General features: G+C 40.3%; 1 long non-coding RNA gene across 1 annotated transcript; it reads left to right on the top strand.

Annotated features, from left to right (window-relative positions):
• Positions 1-969: 969 nt before the first annotated feature.
• LOC107805688 (uncharacterized) lies at positions 970-20,706 on the top strand. The gene is made up of 2 exons (XR_012701298.1): positions 970-1,685; positions 16,597-20,706. It is a non-coding gene; the product is annotated as an uncharacterized LOC107805688 (long non-coding RNA).
• Positions 20,707-21,336: the final 630 nt, after the last annotated feature.

Genomic DNA, 21,336 nt, shown 5'->3' on the forward strand with positions numbered 1-21,336 from the left:
TGGACAAACAATTTTCTTTCAAGTATCTAGGATGTCATATTTATGTAGGAAGGAAGAAAATTTGCTACTTTGAGGAGATGGTTGCCAGGATTATTAAGAGAATAAGCGGCTGGCAAGGAAGAATGCTATCGTATGGAGGGAAAATAATTATTATTAAAAATATTCTACAATCTCTCCCTTTGTACACACTATGTGCAATGTCTCCCCAAAAGCTACTCTTAGACTCATTGAGAAACTTTACTAGATTTCTATGGGGTTCATATGGTGATAAGAACAAATTTTACTGGAGTTCATGGAAGAACTTATGATTTTCAAAAGAAGAGGGAGGTATAGGCATTAGAAGAATTTAATGGCATTTGCTCAATCAAGAAGTGGTGGAGGTGCAGAACATGCCCCTCACTATGGGCCAATTTTTTGGGAGCCAAATACTATATTAGAGCACACCCTATCTCTAAATCTATTACATCTGGGAACTCACACTCTTGGAGAGGTATGATTCAATTTAGGGACAAAGATAACAGGGAAATGTAGCTTCTGGTGGGATGATTGAACAGGTAAAGGATCACTCGCTAAGGTAGTCAATCATTCCAAAACAACTGGCAAAGTTTCAGTTGCAGAGTTCTTCAGAGGAGAGGGATTATTAATAAGTTTAAAAGAGTCCTTCCCATTGAAATTACTCAACATATCAATAGTATCCAAAGAGGAAGACGGGATCAAAATGACTATGCTACTTGGAGGCTCACTGAGGATGGTCACTACTCTAATACCATTGCTTGGCATATGGTACGAACCACTAAACAGAAAAATCTCATACTTGGTAAAGTTTGGTATGAGCACCTAATTTTTTACCGTGCTTGAATATTTTCCGCTCCCATCTTTTCACGCGTGTCCCTACTCTTTGTCCTCCACACTTTGTCCTCACTCCACTTTCTCTTGTCCCCCATGCTTGCCCTCATGCTTGTCCCCCCATACTTTGTCCCCTCTCCACTTTTCCTTGTCCTCCATGCTTGTCCCCCCACTCACAAACTCTATACCACTCTCCCTACCTATTAAAAACAGCCGAATTCCTTTCTTCAAAGGACAAAGAGAACGAAAGATAAATGGATTCCCCTCATTTTGAAGGCCAACCCTAGCAGCCTTTTGCTTTCTTTCTAGACAGAAGACGCCTCCTTCCTCACAACAGAGAAGAACGAAAATCCTCTCCAAAAATAAAGCCTCTGCCGACCTCTTCTTCTCCATTCACTCACACGCATACACTCTGACCTCACACACACTCACCATCATACTCACACAGAGATGGAGGCTCACCCACTCGTGTTTTGAACACACATAGCTGAAACTAAAGCTAGAAAAATTAAATGAAGGTCTGAAAATCAAAATCCCCCAAAAGATAGAAAGAAAAGCTGGAATTTCCAATGGGGGTTTGAAGAGACCGATTTCAAAGTTCGATTTCTTTCTTCCTGGGTTTCGGAAGGTTGTTCGTGAGCCGTGGAATTGTTGTTTTTGTCGCTGATTTTGCTGATTCTGTGTTGCTAAGCTCTATTCTAGATCTTTCACCCTTACTTGGTTCCGGTTTGCTTGTTTCTCTATTACCCAGGTACTTCCTTTGAACCTTGGATTGCTAATTGGATAGGAAACATGTCTATGATGGAAGATGCGTGTGGGTTATGAAGTTAATGAAATAGGTTTGTTCAGCTCTAAATCTCTGTTGTTCTATCTCTGTTTAGTACTTTGTATCCTCTCATTGTCTTAATGTTCACCTAAGCAGGAAAATGATTGGAGTAGTAATTTTAAGAATGATGAATATGCAGTCATTTTCTTCAATATTTTATTTTGTTTTGATAATTCAGAATATTCCCTTTTTTTCTTCTTATTTTTGCACTGTACATGCCTATATGTGTATTTGTTGGTCAAATGTCGTAATTATTGAGTGCCTATATTTGCACTGTTTCTTTTCTTTGAAATCAGTAGTGTTAGATTTCTAGTTTGGCCTTTAATAAAAGTGGCACCAGAATGTTAACTAAAATAAGTTCACTTTGAAGAATTCTACAAAAATAATAATTTAGCTGAGATTTGTTCATCAAAAGGCGTTATCAGGAGCCTTGAAAGGAATTTGTTCCTTTGTTAAAATTTTAGGAATAACGAACAGTACGTAAAGTTACAATTTAGTTATTGGTCTCGCATGGAATTTTATAAAGTAAGAGTCATTTACTTTTCTTCGATGAATCTTTCTTCTAAATAGCTTAGTGATTCGACTGATCCTCAATCCCCATTATTAAACTTTACGCTACACCTGCTTTACTCCATAATATTTGAACTTCCACAATAATCTCAAATTAGTTTTGGGAAAATCATGAACATCGTAGTTTGCTTTAGGCGCGATTAATAATAAATCATCGTGGCTATGGGTACGGTTCCCTTGGCATAGTCATGATACATAATTCCCAATTCGAGTGTGCATTTCACGTGACTCGACTACAACTTCAAATAATAATAAAAATTAACATGTTGTAAATCGCGGGTGCGTTTCACGTGGCGCGATACGCAATATGTAAAAAAACAAATGAGTGCGCGACATCGCGACTTGTTCAAACAAATTGCATAAATAAAAAAAAGAAGGTTAAAAGTTAAAAATGCACAATAGGTTTTAAACATGTAATGATTCAGATAATCAAGCCAAGTATTAATTGTTAAGCGACCGTATTAAAACTACGGAACTCGAGAGTGCCTCACACCTTCTCCCGGGTTAACAGAATTTTTTACCCGGTCTTCTATGTTCGCAGACCATGATAAGAATCAATTTCCTCGATTTGGGATTTAAAATAAATCGGTGACTTGGGACATCATAAATTATCCCAAGTGGCGACTCCGAAATAAACAAATAATCCCATTTCGATTAATGTCACTTTAATTGGAAAAACTCTCTTATCCCTATCGCCCTCTGGGGAAAAGGAGGTGTGACAGCTCTGGCGACTCTGCTGGGGACTTCAAGAATTCGAGCTTGTTCATTGACTTTATTTGTCTTTATTAATTTTTGTATATATTGTGATTTATTTGGGCCTATTGTGTTACTTTTCGAGTTTTTACCGTTTTGATATTGTTGAACTGTACATATAAATTGTATCTTCTCTCGCATCCCTCTGAGTCTTCTGATAATTAGTTATATTGTGTTTGCCTACCAGCATCACAAAATTTCTGTCTTGAGATAAAACCAGTTAGCCTACCAGCTTCTGGTGAAGGATTTAGTCACACGTGTTTAAGCGGGAGAGCCGTTAGCTAGCTAGTGCTGTTCTACTACTAGTGACGCTTGACGCTCCTCGGCTCGGGTTGTCCGCCCGGGTAAGCCAGGTCTAGATACCATCTCCTTTAGGGTTTATAAACTTAGAAGAACAAGCCACAAACAATGAATATCACTAGTAGGCTACGCTTTATTTGCATCATGTGTATTTGACTTAGCAGCGCTCGACAAAGAGGTCGAGTTCTGTTTTAGGACATGCTTTGTTGAGACCATTATGTCATGTTACGTGCTACTTGTTGCATTATTTGAGAGGCTTGCATGTCGACTGGCTTTAGCATATATCAGTTGAACGAAGAGAGAAAAAATGATGTGGTTTAGTGCATATGGTTTTTAAAGATTAATTTTCATAAAAAAAAGAACATAGTCGATTTTACCGAACTACGCGGGTCTGATAATCACCAGGATGTGAGATACGAAGGCAAACCTCATCGGTTCCGGCCCCAATTTTCAAAAAAAAAATAATAATAAAATACTAAATCCAAAAATATTTTTTTTATAGTCCCACAGTTTAGCTTTTATTTATTTATTTATATTCTTTTATAGAGTCAAAACCCGAGAAATCGGAATTTTTGTGTGTCAATAATATGTTTGATCAAAGCCTAACCCCGTGTCTGGGTAGACAGGTATACCATGAGTGGGAAAAGAGGTAAGTCTGAAAAGAGGCCCAAATCAGAAGGGATACCAGATTTTTTGATTGTCGATCAGATACCACGGTTGTTGTGGGATTGGTGGAGAGACTTTAAGGAATATGAGCGAAACCAGATAAAGAAATACTTGGGACATTTGGTTTACATGATTACGATAAAGCCCAGGAGGGATGTGATTGAAGCTTTGATTCCGCACTGGGATCCTGAAAATAATGTGTTCCGTTTTACCGACTGTGAAATGACTCCGACCTTGGAGAAAATCGCCCATTTCCAGGGGTGGGGCCGCAATCTTCACGGCCAAAGGCCCATAGTACCAAAAAATGTGAACGAGGGTAGGTTTCTGAAGCTTTTGAACATAAATTACGGACAATATGAAGGTCTAGAAGGCAAATGGGTTAAGTTGGGCTTTTTGTTTTAGTTGTATAGCCTAGAATGCAATTTCGAAAGGAATGTGGGAAAATTGAAATCAAAGGAAGATAAGGAAACATGGAAGGTACATAGAAAGTTTGCATTTATGGTCACTTTTTTGGGGCGTGTAGTTTTTCCGGAAAGAGAGGGACGCATTGACATCCGCTTGGCAGGTATAGTTGAGGCTCTGACCTCAGAAGGGGGTGATTATACTTTGGTCCCTATGATTCTTTCTTGCATTTTCCGTGCTTTAACTAGATGTAAAATGGGCGCGCGAAACTTTGATGGTTGCAACATTTTTTTACAGATATGGTTTTTGGAGCATTTCTATCGTCATCCTACGATCACTGATTTTAGTGAACTATGGCCCAATCATACTTATGATCACCAGAAAAGAATTGACGAATGTGACTTACCAGAGGGGATTGGCACCTGGAAAGAACTACTTCTTACTCTGTCTGCCAAACGGATCACTTGGAACTACGATTGGTTCTCCTCTAAAGAGGTCATTTGTGAGTCTGCATACCATACTTATTTGGTACTCATAGGATTGGATGGTGTTCAGTCTTATGCTCCACTTCGGGTAATGCGCCAATTTGCACGACTACAGGAGGTGCCACCAACACGAGATATGAGCAAGTTCTGTTATGATTTTAGTAAAGATCAACCTCATGACGAAGAAGAAATTATGAAAATTTGGTATGCAAGTAAAGTCTCGGAGTTGAATGATATGGTAGAAGACCGAGATTATGGAGAGGTGATCCCTGAATATATTACCTGGTTTCATGACCCTTCGTCGCTTAGAGATAGGCCTGAAGGATCCAAAAGGAGGAAAAATGATCAAAGAGCTATAGAAAGGTTAAAAGAGAAATTGGAGCATTCCCGGATGACCATATCTAAACAACGAACCTAACTGCAAGCCGGAGTCACTCAGATTCGTTTAAATATTGAGAAAGATTATCAATCGGCCTTACGGGGAATGGATAAAGATCTAAAGCATGCTAAAAATGAGGTGGCCCGCTTAGAAGAAGAATTGGCAAGCACTATTAGTTTAGTTAGAAGAGTTGAGGCAAATAAAAATGCTGAAATACATAAGCTGCAAGAAGACTTGAGTATCATTGAAGAGGATGCGCACCAACAACAATTGGAGTTTGATCAGCAGAGAGAGCAGTTTGAAAGAGAAAGGGCCCATTGGATACGCTCAAAGGGTCAGTTTCTTGCATAATTGGAAGATATAAAAAGGCATAAGGGAGGTCATCAACATGCAGATTTTGAGGTAGAGCGGCGGCAGTGGATGATTGAGAGAGCTGTGCTAAACCGCCGTATTGAAGAATACGAGGGACGCGAGACTAAGATGGGTAACGCCCTCAACACTACCCAGATATGGTTGCAGAATTGTCACGTGAATATGGGGCAAGCTAGAGAGCAAATACTTCAATTAGCAGAGAAAGCAGCATATATTCATGACGATCATCATCATCTAAACAATGAGAAAGTTGGTCAACAGGCACGTTCCCTCGTTCCACAATTGCCGGGAGTGTTTCAGAATTTGTACGAGATGTTGGGGGGAGAGTGGAGACCAAGGGATGCAGACCATTGATGATATCAGTTTAAGAAAGAATGCCATTGAAGATTAAAGTTTTAGTGCAGTCAATTAGTTTTTAGTTTCATTTTTCATTTGTCGTATTTTTAATTTTATATTTGTTGCATTTTCAGTCATATTTATGTCTTTAGAGTCAATTTGAATAATAATATTTTTTAAAAAAATCAAAATTGTTATTATTTCACCCTGAACTACATAATGATCTGATTCATACGGCGACATGATACGTAGGCAACCCACAAAAGGTTCGATCAAAATATTTTTCAATGATTCTAAGATGAGGGATCAAAATGAGGCGTGAGTAAAAAAATGAGAAGAAAATAAGAGCGTCAATAAGAAGCAACCTCATAAGCCGGAATGAAACATGAAGCCTCCAAAAGCATGCTAGAAATAGTGACAATGATAGGAGCATGGCACATTATGTGTGATTCATATCTATAAAATGCTTAACCCTAACACGTTTGTTGTCTCTTACGTAGTAAGCTTAAGGTGGTTGGTTTGTGGTGAAACTGGCAATACACCATTACTTCACTAGATCTAAGGGAGCAGTAGTAATGGCCAACGATGATGAGATCGAGCTGATCACTGACGACCCCCAGGGTCAATCAGTTGAACAAGAGTTGGAGGAAATAAGAAAATTGAGACAGTAATTATCTGATGTATATCAAGCTTGGGTGTCTGGTCAGCCTCCACCCCGTGGTCCCTCAGAGGGAACTTCCACCGTACCCCTGGCTACTCAACCACCGCTCCATGCAACGAGCGACCACATCCTACCACCAGGGTATGTGCAAAACTACAACCTCCATGTTTCTCCTGGTACCTCTAATGTGCGACCTCCAGTCGCAGGTCGCACCGGTCAGGAACACTCCTCTAGTCGTGTCTGGCGCACCGGCATACACAATTCTGCCTCCACCTCCTGTGACGAGGCCAATCAACGAGCCACCATATCATGCTTATGATGGCCAATACTACTCTCCAAATATGGCTTTTGGGGTCTCGGCTCCATATAATCAGACTCCTCAGTACGAGTCACCAGTGGAAAATGAAAAGCTTGCCAAGACGGTTGAGCCAGATGAGATGGACAGGAAAATGAAAAGTCTTGAACAAAACATACAGGGACTAGGGGGTCACAAAAGTGTTTCGTTCAGTGATCTATGCATGTTCCCTCACATCCATTTGCCACCAGGGTTCAAGACCCCAAAATTCGAGAAGTATGATGGACACGGCGACCCTATCGCCCATTTGAAAAGGTACTGCAACCAGCTGAGGGGTGCAGGTGGAAAAGAAGAATTACGGATGGCTTATTTTGGGGAAAGTCTTGTGGGGGTAGCCTCCGAATGGTTCATTGACCAAGATATCTCTCACTGGCATGTCTGGGACGACATGGCCCAAGCCTTCATCAAACAATTTCAATACAACATAAATATTGCGCCAGATCGCAATTCCCTGTCCAATATGAAGAAAAAGCCGACTGAAAGCTTTAGGGAGTATGAAATCAAGTGGAGGGAGCAAGCAGCTAGAGTTAAGCGACCCATGGATAACCACGAGTTGATCACTATTTTTCTGGAGGCCCAAGAGCCTGATTACTTTCAGAACATGATGTCCGCAATGGGTAGACCTTTTGCGGAAGCGATCAAAATAGGAGAAATGGTCGAAAATGGCCTCAAGACTGGCAGAATTGTAAGTCAAGCTGCTCTCAAAGCCACCACCCAAGCTATCCAAAATGTGTCGGGAAGTTTGGCAAATAGAAAGAAGAGAGATGAAGGGTGCATGATGACTTCGGAATCCAGGGAAGTTCAAAGAGGGGCATCGCACCCTTATGTGCAAGTTCAGCATGGGCAATCCAGCTACCCTCAACATTACTATCCCCCGCCAATTCCTCAGTACTCCGTGGGACCGCCACAATATACAGTGTTTAATGCTCAATCATATGCTCGTCCTCCCAATCAACAGGTACGGGCACCAGCTCCAAGATTCCCCCGACCTCAGCAGCAAAATTTTCGGGCACCCTACAATGCTCGTCCTAGGCAGGATTATGGTCGAGAGCAGAGGCCGGTGGAAAAATTTACTCCATTGGCTGAATCATACTCTAGTCTGTTCCAGAAGCTGAAGCAGATGGGCATGATTGGACCCATCGCTCCCCACCATATGCATACCAATTCACACGGATTTCAAGCAAATGCTAGATGTGAATATCATTCAGGTGCTCCGGGGCATAGCACTGATGACTGTTGGACCCTGAAAAGAGCCATAGAAAGACTCATTGTTGAAAAATTGATTGTAGTCACGAATGGCGAGGACTCTCCTAATGTGACCAATAACACGTTGCCAGTACACAATGATGTTCATTTTATGGGAATGATTGGCCGAGATCATGAATACAAGCCGGTTGGTCGAGCAGAAATGACAGTGGTAATAATTCAAGAGGGAACCAAACTGGAAGTAAGTCCAAGCCTAGATGCACCGTTGATTATGAAAGGCACCCAGAGCTTAGAGAGGGCAACTTTATTTGTTCCAAAAATCTCGAGGTTGGAAGTTCGCTCCAATGTTCCAAACCCAAAGTTATACATCCTTAGAGGTCACCCCATCACAAAGCAGAATCAGGGCGATACGACGGGTATAATAGAACCGATCATAATCAATCCTGCCACACAACCCCGTGTAACAAATACAAAAACCATTCCTTGGAACTATAACAAAACTGTAGTAACCTACAAAGGCAAGGAAATCATAGAAGAAGTGGGGGGAAACTGGAGATTTGACTCGATCAGGGAGGTGTTACTCTCCAGAAGAGTTGAGGAAGGCTAAGCAAATCAGAGAAGGTCAAATGCCAACAAAGAAACCGGTCACTGAAGAAGAGGCGGAGGAGTTTTTGAAAAAGATGAAAGTTCAGGATTACTCAATCATTGACCAGCTGAGAAAGACTCCTGCCCAAATCTCTCTGTTATCTCTGCTCATACACTCAGGAGAGCATGCCCGTGTACTAATCAAAATCCTAAACGAGGCACATGTCTCAGAGAATACCACCGTGAATCAGTTAGAGAAGATGGATAATAGATTTTTTTAGGTGAACAAAATTTCCTTTACTGATGATGAACTTCCTGAGGAGGGATCCGGTCATAATAGGGCTTTGCACTTGATTGTCAAATGTGAGGGGCATTATGTGAAGCGAGTCATGGTTGATGGAGGCTCGAGTGTAGATGTATTCCCCCTCTCTACCTTGCAAAGTATGAAGATCAATACAGGCAGGATCCGACCCAGCAATGTTCGCATCCGGGCTTTTGATGGCTCAGCGAGAGATACCATTGGGGAGATCAACCTCACCATGACGATTGGGCCGATTGATTTTGAAATTGTCTTCCAAGTAGTGAACATGGAAACTTCTTATAACTTTCTTCTTGGAAGGCCATGGATCCATACAGCCCGAGCTCTGCCATCCACCTTGCATCAGATGCTCAAATTCGAGCACGACATGCAAGAAATTATTGTTCACGGAGAAGACGAGTCATCCATTTATAAAGACCCGTTAATCCCATGTATTGAGGCCAAGGAAGGATGTGAGTCTATTGTCTATCAGGCTTTCGAAGTGGTTGTTGTGGACCATGTTGAGGAAGGAAAGCCCATTCTGCATCCTCGTCTCTCCGCCACATCTGTAATGGTGGCTGCACTTATGATGAGACAAGGTTATGAGCCAGGAAAAGGCTTGGGGGCATCATTGCAAGGAATTTCAGAACTCATTTCTCCGTTCAGTAACAGGGGTACTTTTGGTTTAGGCTTCAGGCCAACACAAGCGGACAAAGATAAAGCCAAGCACCACAAAAAGTACGGGTGGGTCTTGCAGCAACCTATCCCTCACATCTTCTACACTTTTGTCGAGCCACGATTCAAACATGGTCAAAATTCCTCGGCGCATGCAAACATTGATGAAATTTTCCATGGCCTCAGGCAGATGTTTTCTGAAGTGAATATGATCCAGGCTGGTGAAGGCACTAGTCGTGCCGATATGCAACTAATTGGCCCAGAAACCATGCTCAATAACTGGGAAGCAACTCCTCTCCCCACAAGGAAGGAGTCTTGGTAGTTGACTTTTGCAGCTTCTTTCTTTTGTACTTTGGGTTACTTTCAGGGTTGTAATCCAAATATCTTAGTATGATTGTTTTATTTTGACGTTAACCCTTCTATCATTTCAAATTTAATGAAATGCAGTTCAGTTTCGTATTAAATTTTGTATCTTTTCCTTTTCCTAATTCCTGCCATTTTATTTCCATTTCAGTTTTGTTAATGCCAGCTTTAATAATATGACATGCATGCAGAATTCATGCCCAGATCTCAAAAAGCTGTCTAATTTCGAAATAATACATCAAGAGGTCGAATATGTTGAAGATAAGGTTTTAGATGAAATAAAAAGAGATTTGAAACAATTTGAAAACAAGCCTAGTCCCAACCTAAATGAAACTAAGCCAATTAATATCGGAGGTCATGAAGAAGTCAGAGAAACAAAGATAAGCATTCACACTGAACAAAAAACCAGAGATGCCTTGATTCAGCTTTTATTTGAGTATACAGATGTGTTTGCCTGGTCTTATGATGATATGCCTGGTTTAAGCGCCGATTTAGTGGTTCATAAGCTTCCCACGTATCCTGATTTTCCACCAGTCTAACAGAAGCAGCGAAAATTTAAAACGGACATGAGTGATAAAATCAAAGAGGAAATAATGAAGCAATTGAGCATCAATGTTGTCAGAGCCGTACGATACACCACCTGGGTGGCAAATGTTGTGCCCGTGCTAAAGAAAGATGGAAAAACTAGAGTCTGTGTTGACTACAGAGACCTGAACAAAGCAAGTCCGAAGGATAATTTTCCTTTGCCAAACATCCATATTCTTGTAGATAATTGTGCAAAGCATGAGATACAATCATTCGTGGATTGCTATGCTGGGTACCACCAGATTCTAATGGATGAGGGTGATGCAGAAAAGACCGTTTTCACCACTCCGTGGGGTACCTATTGTTACAGGGTCATGCCATTCGGTTTAAAGAATGTAGGGGCAACTTACATGAGGGCCATGACCACCATTTTTCACGACATGATGCACAAAGAGATTGAAGTATATGTTGATGATGACATCATAAAATCAAAGACACAGGCTGATCACGTGAATGATTTGAAAAAGTTCTTCGAACGGCTTCAAAGGTATGACCTTAAGCTCAATCCAGCCAAATGTGCGTTTGGGGTTCCATCTGGGAAACTCCTCAGTTTTATAGTCAGTCGGAGAGGCATCGAATTGGATCCATATAAGATAAAGTCCATTCAAGATCTTCTACCCCCGAAGAAACAAAAGGAGGTCATGAGTTTGCTCGGAAGGTTGAACTATATCAGTAGGTTCATTGCTCAGCTCACAACCACGTGCGAGCCCATCTTTAAGTTGCTGAAAAAGGATGTTGCAATCAAGTGGACGGACGATTGCCAAAATGCTTTTGACAAGATCAAAGATTATCTATCAAAACCCCTTGTACTGGTCCCACCTGAACCTGGTAGGCCTTTGTTTTTATATCTATCGGTGATGGATAATTCCTTTGGATGCGTTCTGGGGCAACACGATGTGACAGGCAAAAAGGAACAAGCAATATAATTATGAGGTTAAGTACACCCTTTTAGAAAGGACATGTTGTGCCTTGACTTGGGTCACTCAGAAGTTGAGACATTATCTTTTGGCCTATACTACTTACCTCATATGCAGAATGGATCCTCTGAAGTATATCTTCCAAAAGCCAATGCCCACCGGCAGGCTCGCAAAATGGCAAATCCTGCTCACAGAGTTCGACATCGTCTATGTCACTCGCACCGCGATGAAAGCACGGGCTTTGGCCGATCATTTGGCAGAGAATCCAGTTGATGATGAGTACAAGCCACTTACCACATACTTCCCAGACGAAGAGGTCAACTTAATAGAGGAAGTAGTTCCAGATGACAACCCTCTATGGAAAATGTATTTTGATGGAGCTGTCAATATCAAAGGAGTTGGGATCGGGGCAATCCTCATCTCACCTATTGGACAGTATTACCCTGCAACAGGCCGGCTTCAGTTCTTCTGTACCAATAATACGGCAGAATACAAAGCCTGTATCATGGGTTTGAATATGGCCCTCAATATGGATGTGCATGAACTATTGGTTATGGGAGATTCTGACTTGCTTATCTGGCAAGCCCAAGGCGAATGGGAGACTCGAGACAACAAGCTTATTCCATACAGACAATGTGTACAAGATTTGAGCAAAAGATTCAAATCCATCGAGTTTAGGTACATTCCCAGGTTTCACAACGAGCTAGCCGATGCTTTGGCGACTTTAGCCTCGATGATCCCTTATCCGGGAAACACCCATATCGATCCACTAGAAATCCAAGTTCGGAATCAACACGGTTACTACAATACAATTGAGACACAACCAGATGGTGAACCATGGTATCATGAAATAAAACGATTCCTGAAAATGAGAGAATACCCAGAGCATGCCAAGGGAGATCAACAAAAGAACTATAAGGCGGCTCGCCAGCGATTTCTTCCTGAATGGGGAAATTTTGTACAAAAGGACCCAGATTTGAACTTGTTGAGATGCGTAGATGCCACAGAAGCTAAGCGGATCATGAGTGAAGTGCATTCGGGGGTATGCGGACCTCACATGAATGGATATGTTTTGGCGAAGAAGATTCTGCGGGCGGGGTATTATTGGCTTACAATGGAGCGAGATTGCTTCAGTTTTGTTCGCAAGTGTCACCAATGCCATATTCATGGTGACCTGATTCACTCTCCACCTTCGGAGTTTCATCCCATGTCCTCTCCTTGGCCTTTTGTTGCTTGGGGAATGGATGTTATTGGGCCAATTGAGCCAAAGGCTTCAAATGGGCATAGATTCATTTTGGTTGCAATTGATTACTTCACCAAGTGGGTGGAGGGCGTCACTTTCAAAGCAGTCACCAAGAAAGCAGTGGTAGACTTTGATCATTCCAACATCATCTGCCGCTTTGGTATCCCAAATACCATTATCACTGACAATGCAGCCAATCTCAATAGTCATTTGATGAAGGAGGTATGCGAGCAATTTAAAATTATGCATCGCCATTCTACCCCTTACCGGCCAAAAGCCAATGGAGTCGTTGAAGCAGCGAATAAGAACATCAAGAAGATTCTTAGGAAAATGATCCAAGGTTCGAGACAATGGCATAAAAAGTTGCCTTTTGCTCTTTTGGGATACCGCACGACTGCTCGCACATCTGTTGGTGCAACTCCTTATCTGTTTGTATATGGGACGGAAGCTGTAATACTGGCTGAAGTCAAAATTCTCTCTCTTCGAATCATTGTGGAGTCGGAGATTGAAGATACATAATGGGTAAAGACCCGATTAAAACAACTAATGCTGATTGATGAAAAACGGCTAGCAGCAGTGTGCTTTGGCCAGTTATACCAGCAAAGAATGGCACGCGCTTACAACAAGAAAGTGCGTCCAAGGCATTTCGAGGTAGGCCAACTCGTTCTGAAACGCGTTCTTCCACACCAAGTAGAAGCTAAAGGAAAATTCGTCCCAAACTGGAAAGGACCCTACATCATCAAGAAAGTGTTACCAAAAGGGGCCTTGCACTTGGTAGATGAAGAAGGATGGGTACCAGACATGACTATTAATGCAGATGTAGTCAAAAGATATTATGTCTGATATATACCCACTGTGGAACTTTCACGCATAATTTTCTTAGATCGAGATGACGAAGGCTACCATTGCTCGTGATTCCAAGCAAGTGTGACCCTTTTGTTACCCCTTTTAAGCTGTATTTTTCTTCCTTGTTTTCCATTTTTGGAAACTGTGTACTCCATTTTTTAAGTCAAACAATAAAAAAAAAATTGAGTCATTGAACTACGTCCGACCTGATTCCGAAAGGATACGTAGGAAGCCTTACCCTGGGTTCGGTCCCATCGCAACAAAAATCCATATTCCCAATACTCCAAAACTGGGGCAGAAGTTTGTTTTTATCTTACGGTTTTCCCGTAGAAACAGTTCAAAAAGTTGTAATTCAGTTCAAGTTTCTTTTCGCCTTTTCCTGTTAAGAATTTCTTATCGATCTTTGAGAATACTTGAAGTCCCCATGCCAGGGGCATTGGCCAACCTTCCGCATGAAAAAAAAAAGAAGAAGAATAAGAAGAAATAAGAGAGTCTTATCGGTGAAAACCCGTATGAGCACTGTAAGGCGACAGTGAGCAGAGAAATGAGAGAGGTCAGTTAGCGAAAATCCGCAAAGGGCGCTACTAGCCGAATGAGGGTCTTCGATGCTCCGGCATGAGCACAACCAAGACAGTTTCAAGATGAACATTCGCGACGTATTTTGAGAATTAGACAGCTCAGACAGATCAGACGTCCAGTCCAAAATGCATGTCATGATTCATTGAAGTCGGCACATATCTCCAGATAAGTCTCCTTATTTCTCTCCCCGAAAGGGACACCTTTTATTTAGACACAATTCCTTTTTCACTTCTAATTGCTCTTCTATTCTTTTCCATAATTTTTCTTAGATTCCCTTTCAGTCTAATCTTGCATCAAAAGCAAAGCAAAAATGGCTGCAAAACTGTCTACAGTTTTCCCGTAATACAGAGCACAATTTGGAGCATATACGGCATTGACGAAGGCAGAAATCCAGTTGTGATCTCTTTTGATAAGGCGGACAAAGTGTCTCAAAGAAACTGAAAAGGTCACTTAAGCAAGACTTGCTTCATGGGAAAAGTTGATAAGCACTACAGACACAAACTGGTTCTAAGTGCAAGACAACTAAGTTTGATTTTAAAGAAAAATTGCTTTGCCTTAGATACAAGGGTTAACGGTACCCTGGACATCCGGGTATGAAACAGTCAGGGGAGACGTCAGAAAGACAAAGTCTCCAGAAAATGATACAAAGTATCCGAGCATCTCGGTACCACTCTGATAGAATCAGTTCTTCGACAACGGGGTGTCCGTGAACTCAAACTCCTCAGTGCATCAAGGCCACAAACCGACCACCACTTTAAAAACTCACAAATTTTCTTTGTTTGAAGCAGGAACAAAGCAGTGTAGAATGGCGGTTCTCAAAGGACGAATGTCACCAAATGTAAGCTCCTTAAATTCTTCAGCATTCATCACTACTGTCCATACCTCTCATTTCGTAGCTTAACCCATGTAGAACCTTTTCGCCTAGGGGGATCCAGCTCATAGTTCCGGGTAGAAGTACTTTTCACTCAGGTTGTTTTACGTAGCTTAACCCAGGTAGATCTTTTCGCCTTGGGGGATCCAGCTCAAAGTTCTGGGTAGAATTACTCTTCGCCCATGCTATTTTCCGTAGCTTAACCCAAGTAGAACCTTTTTCGCCTAGGGGATGTAGCTCATAGTTCCAGGTAGAAGTGCTCTTCGCCCAGGCTGTTTTTCATAGCTTAACCCAGGTAGAACCTTTTTGCCTAGGGGGATCCAGCTCATTGTTTTCGGGTAAAAGTACTCTTCGCTCAGGTTGTTTTACGTTACTTAACCCAGGTAGAACATTTTCGCCTAGGGGGATCTAGCTAATATTTCCGGGTAGAAGTATTTTTCTCAAAGGACGAATGTCACCAAATGTAAGCTCCTTAAAATCTTCAGCATGCATCACTACTGTCCATACCTCTCATTTTCGTAGCTTAACCCAGGTAGAACATTTTCGCCTAGGGGGATCCAGCTCATAGTTCCGGGTAGAAGTACTCTTCGCCCAGGCTGTTTTACGTAGCTTAACCCAGGTAGAACATTTTCACCTAGGGGATCCAGCTCATAGTTCCGGGTAGAAGTACTCTTCGCTCAGGTTGTTTTACGTAGCTTAACCCAGGTAGAACCTTTTTCGCCTAGGGGATCCAGCTCATAGTTCCGGGTAGAAGTACTCTTCGCTCATGTTGTTTTACGTAGTTTAACCCGGGTAGAAACTTTTCGCCTAGGGGGATACAGCTCATATTCCTAGTAGAAGTACACTTCGCCCAGGTTTGCTTTTCATAGTTTAACCCAGGTAGACCCTTTTCGCCCCGAAGATTCAGCATTTTTTCAGTAATACAGGGCGCCAACCCCTGGTTATATTTTCTTTTCCAGTAATACAGGGTGCCAATCCCTGGTTACATTTCCTTTTCAGTAATACAGGGTGCCAACCTCTGTTTATATTTTCTTCTCAGTAATACAGGGTACACCAATCCCCTGATTATATTTCCTTACCAGCATAGGGTACACCAATCCCTGATCTCCTTACCAGTATAGGGTACACCAATCACTAGTTGTGTTCTCCAACATAGAGTACACCACTCCCTAGTTGATTTTATTTTAAATGCAGGATACACCACTCCCTGGTATCATTGCCAATATAGGGTATCCCATTCTCTGACCACATTTTCCCAACATAAGGTACACAAATCCTTAGTTGAGACATTCTTTTGGGACAATAAAAAAAAAATCATCATGACCTTTTCAGGGTGCACCATTACTTTTTTTATTATTATTATTTGCTTTCAATAAAGAAGTAGTTTAGAATTTTGTTACAATAACTTACGAAATTTTCCTAGTGAAAATTGGGGCTGAAAAATTTCGTCCGTTTGTTTGTTGTGATGTCTGAGCAGGTTTTACCTCGAGGCACAAGGTTTGAGATGAACAAAAGATGAAGTTTGAATCCAAAATAAAGAAAAAAAAGTGGATCCAAATGCAGAAGCAGATGGAAATGATATGGACGGCTCAAAACATGACTGAAGTTACGAGCTTCACATTTCCCGTTTTGCTCAGAAGAAACCGTAGAAGAATAAACTAGCACCTACAGCTAGCAAGCATCAAGGTTCAGATCAGAGTCTGCATGAACAACCAGTCAAGACTCAAGATCAAGGTTCAGAAGACTTATAAATAGGAATCTTGTAACTTATAGCTGATAGGCTTGTTTAGTTCCTTTAGATTTTGATGTAATAACAGGGCCACTGACCGGAGCCTCGACGGAACCTAGCTCAACTTTCGAACTCATCACTCCATCATTCTTCTTGAACTACACGCGACCTGATTCCTTTATAACCCGGAATATGTAGGCTATCCAAAACCAGGACTCGGTTGCACCTTTTTCTTTTATTTTTTTCCTCTTTTGAATAACGATATGGTCAAAACTTAGTCACACGGCTCACTTTATCTTTGCCTGAAAACTTTTAATGTTTTCAATCAAAGAGGGGCATGCTGTGAGCACCTAATTTTTTACCGTGCTTGAATATTTTCCGCTCCCATCTTCCCACGCGTATCCCCACTCTTTGTCCCCCACACTTTGTCCCCACTCCACTTTCTCTTGTCCCCCATGCTTGCTCTCATGCTTGTCCCCCCACACTTTGTCCCCTCTCCACTTTTCCTTGTCCTCCATGCTTGTCCCCCACTCACAAACTCCATACCACTCTCCCTACCCATTAAAAACAGCTGAATTCCTTTCTTCAAAGGAAAAAGAGAACGGAAGATAAACGGATTCCCCTCATTTTGAAGGCCAACCCTAGCAGCCTTCTGCTTTCTTTCTAGACAGAAGACGCCTCCTTCCTTACAACAAAGAAGAACGAAAATCCTCTCCAAAAATAAAGCCTCTCCCGACCTCTTCTTCTCCATTCACTCACACGCATACACTCTGACCTCACACACACTCACCATCACACTCACACAGAGATGGAGGCTCACCCACTCGCGTTTTGAACACACATAGCTGAAACAAAAGCTAGGAAAATTAAATGAAGGTCTGAAAATCAAAAGCCCCCAAAAGATAGAAAGAAAAGCTGGAATTTCCAATAGGGGTTTGAAGAGACCGATTTCAAAGTTCGATTTCTTTCTTCCTGAGTTTCGGAAGGTTGTTTGTGAGCCGTGGAATTGCTGTTTTTGTCGCTGATTTTGCTGATTCTGTGTTGCTAAGCTCTATTCCAGCTCTTTCACCCTTACTTGGTTCCGGTTTGCTTGTTTCTCTACTGCCCAGGTACTTCCTTTGAACCTTGGATTGCTAATTGGATAGGAAACATGTCTTTGATGGAAGATGCGTGTGGATTATGAAGTTAATGAAATAGGTTTGTTCAGCTCTAAATCTCTGTTGTTCTATCTCTGTTTAGTACTTTGTATCCTCTCATTGTCTTAATGTTCACCTAAGCAGGAAAATGATTGGAGTAGTAATTTTAAGAATGATGAATATGCAGTCGTTTTCTTCAATATTTTATTTTGTTTTGATAATTCAGAATATTCCTTTTTTTCTTCTTATTTTTGCGATGTGCATGCCTATGTGTGTATTTGTTGGTCAAATGTCATAATTATTGAGTGCCTATATTTGCACTGTTTCTTTTCTTTGAAATCAGTAGTGTTAGATTTCTAGTTTGGCCTTTAATAAAAGTGGCACCAGAATGTTAACTAAAATAAGTTCTCTTTGAAGAATTCTACAAAAATGATAATTTAGCTGAGATTTGTTCATTAAAAGGCGTTATCAGGAGCCTTGAAAGGAATTTGTTCCTTTGTTAAAATTTTAGGAATAACGAACAGTAAGTAAAGTTACAATTTAGTTATTGGTCTCGCATGGAATTTTATAAAGTAAGAGTCATTTACTTTTTTTCGATGAATCTTTCTTCTAAATAGCTTAGTGATTCGACTGATCCTCAATCCCCATTATTAAACTTTACGCTACACCTGCTTTACTCCATAATATTTGAACTTCCACAATAATCTCAAATTAGTTTTGGAAAAATCATGAACATCGTAGTTTGTTTTAGGCGCGATTAATAATAAATCATCGTGGCTATGGGTACGGTTCCCTTGGCATAGTCATGATACATAATCCCCAATTCGAGTGTGCATTTCACGTGACTCGACTACAACTTCAAATAATAATAAAAATTAAATCGCGGGTGCGTTTCACGTGGCGCGATACGCAATATGTAAAAAAAAATAAATGAGTGCGCGACATCGCGACTTGTTCAAACAAATTGCATAAATACAAAAAAGCAGTTTAAAAGTTAAAAATGTAAAATAGGTTTTAAACATGTAATGATTCAAATAATCAAGCCAAGTATTAATTGTTAAGCGACCGTGTTAAAACTACGGAACTCGGGAGTGCCTCACACCTTCTCCCGGGTTAACAGAATTCCTTACCCGGTCTTCTGTGTTCGCAGACCATGATAAGAGTAAATTTCCTCGATTTGGGATTTAAAATAAATCGGTGACTTGGGATACCATAAATTATCCCAAGTGGCGACTCTAAAATAAATAAATAATCTCATTTGATTAATGTCACTTTAATTGGAAAAACTCTCTTATCCCTATCGCCCTCTGGGGAAAAGGAGGTGTGTCATTTGGCACAACTGTATTCCATTCAAAATGTCATTTCTTATTTAGAGAATGATACATAGGAAGCTTCCATTTGATGACACAATCAGGATGTTCGGTAATCAACTAGTTTCAAAATGCACTTGTTATAGTATCCCTCAATGTGAAAATATCCATCATGTTTTCTTTGATAGTGAAGCTGCTATTAGTCTATGGAAATTCTTTGGAAATCCTCTGGGAATCCAACATATCTCTGGTTCCATTAGTAGTGTCCTCACTCAATGGTGGCAGAGGAAATCAAAGAATTTAGTACATAAGATGATTTTACATATAATGCCAATCTTAATTTGCTGGAAACTTTGGAGAAGCTATACTTCGTGCAAATTTGGGGATGGTATGAAGTTTAGTCAATACAAAATGAAGTCCCAAATTCTCTGGAACACCAATGCTACTATGAACAGGAAGTTTCCCTCTATTCTCACTCATAACAATTGGTATAGGAACTATGAGTTAATTGAGAGACTTAAACCTATACCAATTTGGAGGTGTGTATTATGGGAGATGCCTCATATCAAGGAAAACTAAAGCTTAACACTGATGGGAGTTTCAACAAACAAAGTGGCAAAGTAGGGATATGAGGAGTTCTCAGAAATGATGAAGGAGAATTTGTCATGGCCTTCTCGATTCCTATCAACTGTAGTAGTAGCAATGTTGCGGAGTTGAGAGCGATTAAATTTGGGTGCGAGTGGTGTGTCAATAATAGACTCAACAACTTCATGGTAGAAATTGATTTTTTGGTGATTCACAACATGCTGCAAAACAGAACATTGCACAACTATACACTAAGGAAGGAGATTGAAGACATCATTGAGATATTAGAACATACTAATGCCTCTATCAGTCATTGCTATCGAGAGGCAAATCAGGTTGCTGATTGGTTTGCAAAAAATGCCACAACATCAACAGAAGGCATCATCCACACGAATTTCCAGCAAATTCCCAAAGCTGCCAAAGGTCCTTTCTTTATGGATAAATGGCAAGTACCCTCATTTAGAATTAGATACGAAAAGTTCAACTTTTATGTTAGCTAAGTTGTGTTATTTTTGTCCATAGACCCTTCCTTTCACTGTAGGAAAGACACCACAAAGGTAAGGTTTATGTCCCCAGTGTCGGCTTAACCATAAATCAGCTAAAGCTGTTGCTTTAGGCTCCCAAATTTTGGGGCCCCATTTTCAATAATAATGGACTTATATTTTACTTTATGTTTTGGAAAATATCGAGTACTATTTAGAAGAAAATGAAAATTTTCTTATAAAAGAAAAGCCAACATTTTAGCTATGTGAATAAGTGACGGGTTAAACCTTTACACTCTCTTTCTTGGTTTATCGAAGAGCTACAATCTTTCATTTCACCTTTTCCATCAATTTACATACTTTGTCTTATATTCTTTCTTACTTTTTCTAAGATGAACTATTTGTTGTTCAAAACTTCCCATAATTTATGTTGCTTCTTAAAGACATAGTTAAAATTACTTTCCTTATAATAAATTGTGTCTTATTTTCTGTTCTTTCTCACGTTTAAAGCTTGCGAGAAATATTAGAAGCAGCATTACGAAATTTGGAATTAAGTCTTCATACTTCTTGAATCTAGTTCTTTCATTCTAACTTTTCAGTATCTTTTTTTATCTTAAATTTGTTATATTTGTTATTTTTATATTTTTAAAACATTTATTAGAATTTGAATATGATAACTAGAAAATATAAATCTTGTTATTCTAAAAAAAAAAAAGGAGAAGAGTTGAAATATACAATCTAAAAAAGAAATCTTGATAAACTTTTCACAAACAATAGAAAAACTAAATTCGAAACTATAGGGGAGTGTTTTTAGATGAACAAGTCACAAGCCTATTAGAAGAAATCGATTATAAAAAACTAATTAATAATTTTGCATCTCAAAAAGTTATAAAATATATCCTAAATAAAAATATTTATTAAAATTATTATTGAAGGGTCTCCAATTAAAATTTGGCTTTAGGCCCCAAGTGTTGT

This window comes from Nicotiana tabacum, chromosome 17 (genome assembly GCF_000715075.1).
Source record: "Nicotiana tabacum cultivar K326 chromosome 17, ASM71507v2, whole genome shotgun sequence".
NCBI classification, from domain to species: Eukaryota; Viridiplantae; Streptophyta; class Magnoliopsida; order Solanales; family Solanaceae; genus Nicotiana; species Nicotiana tabacum.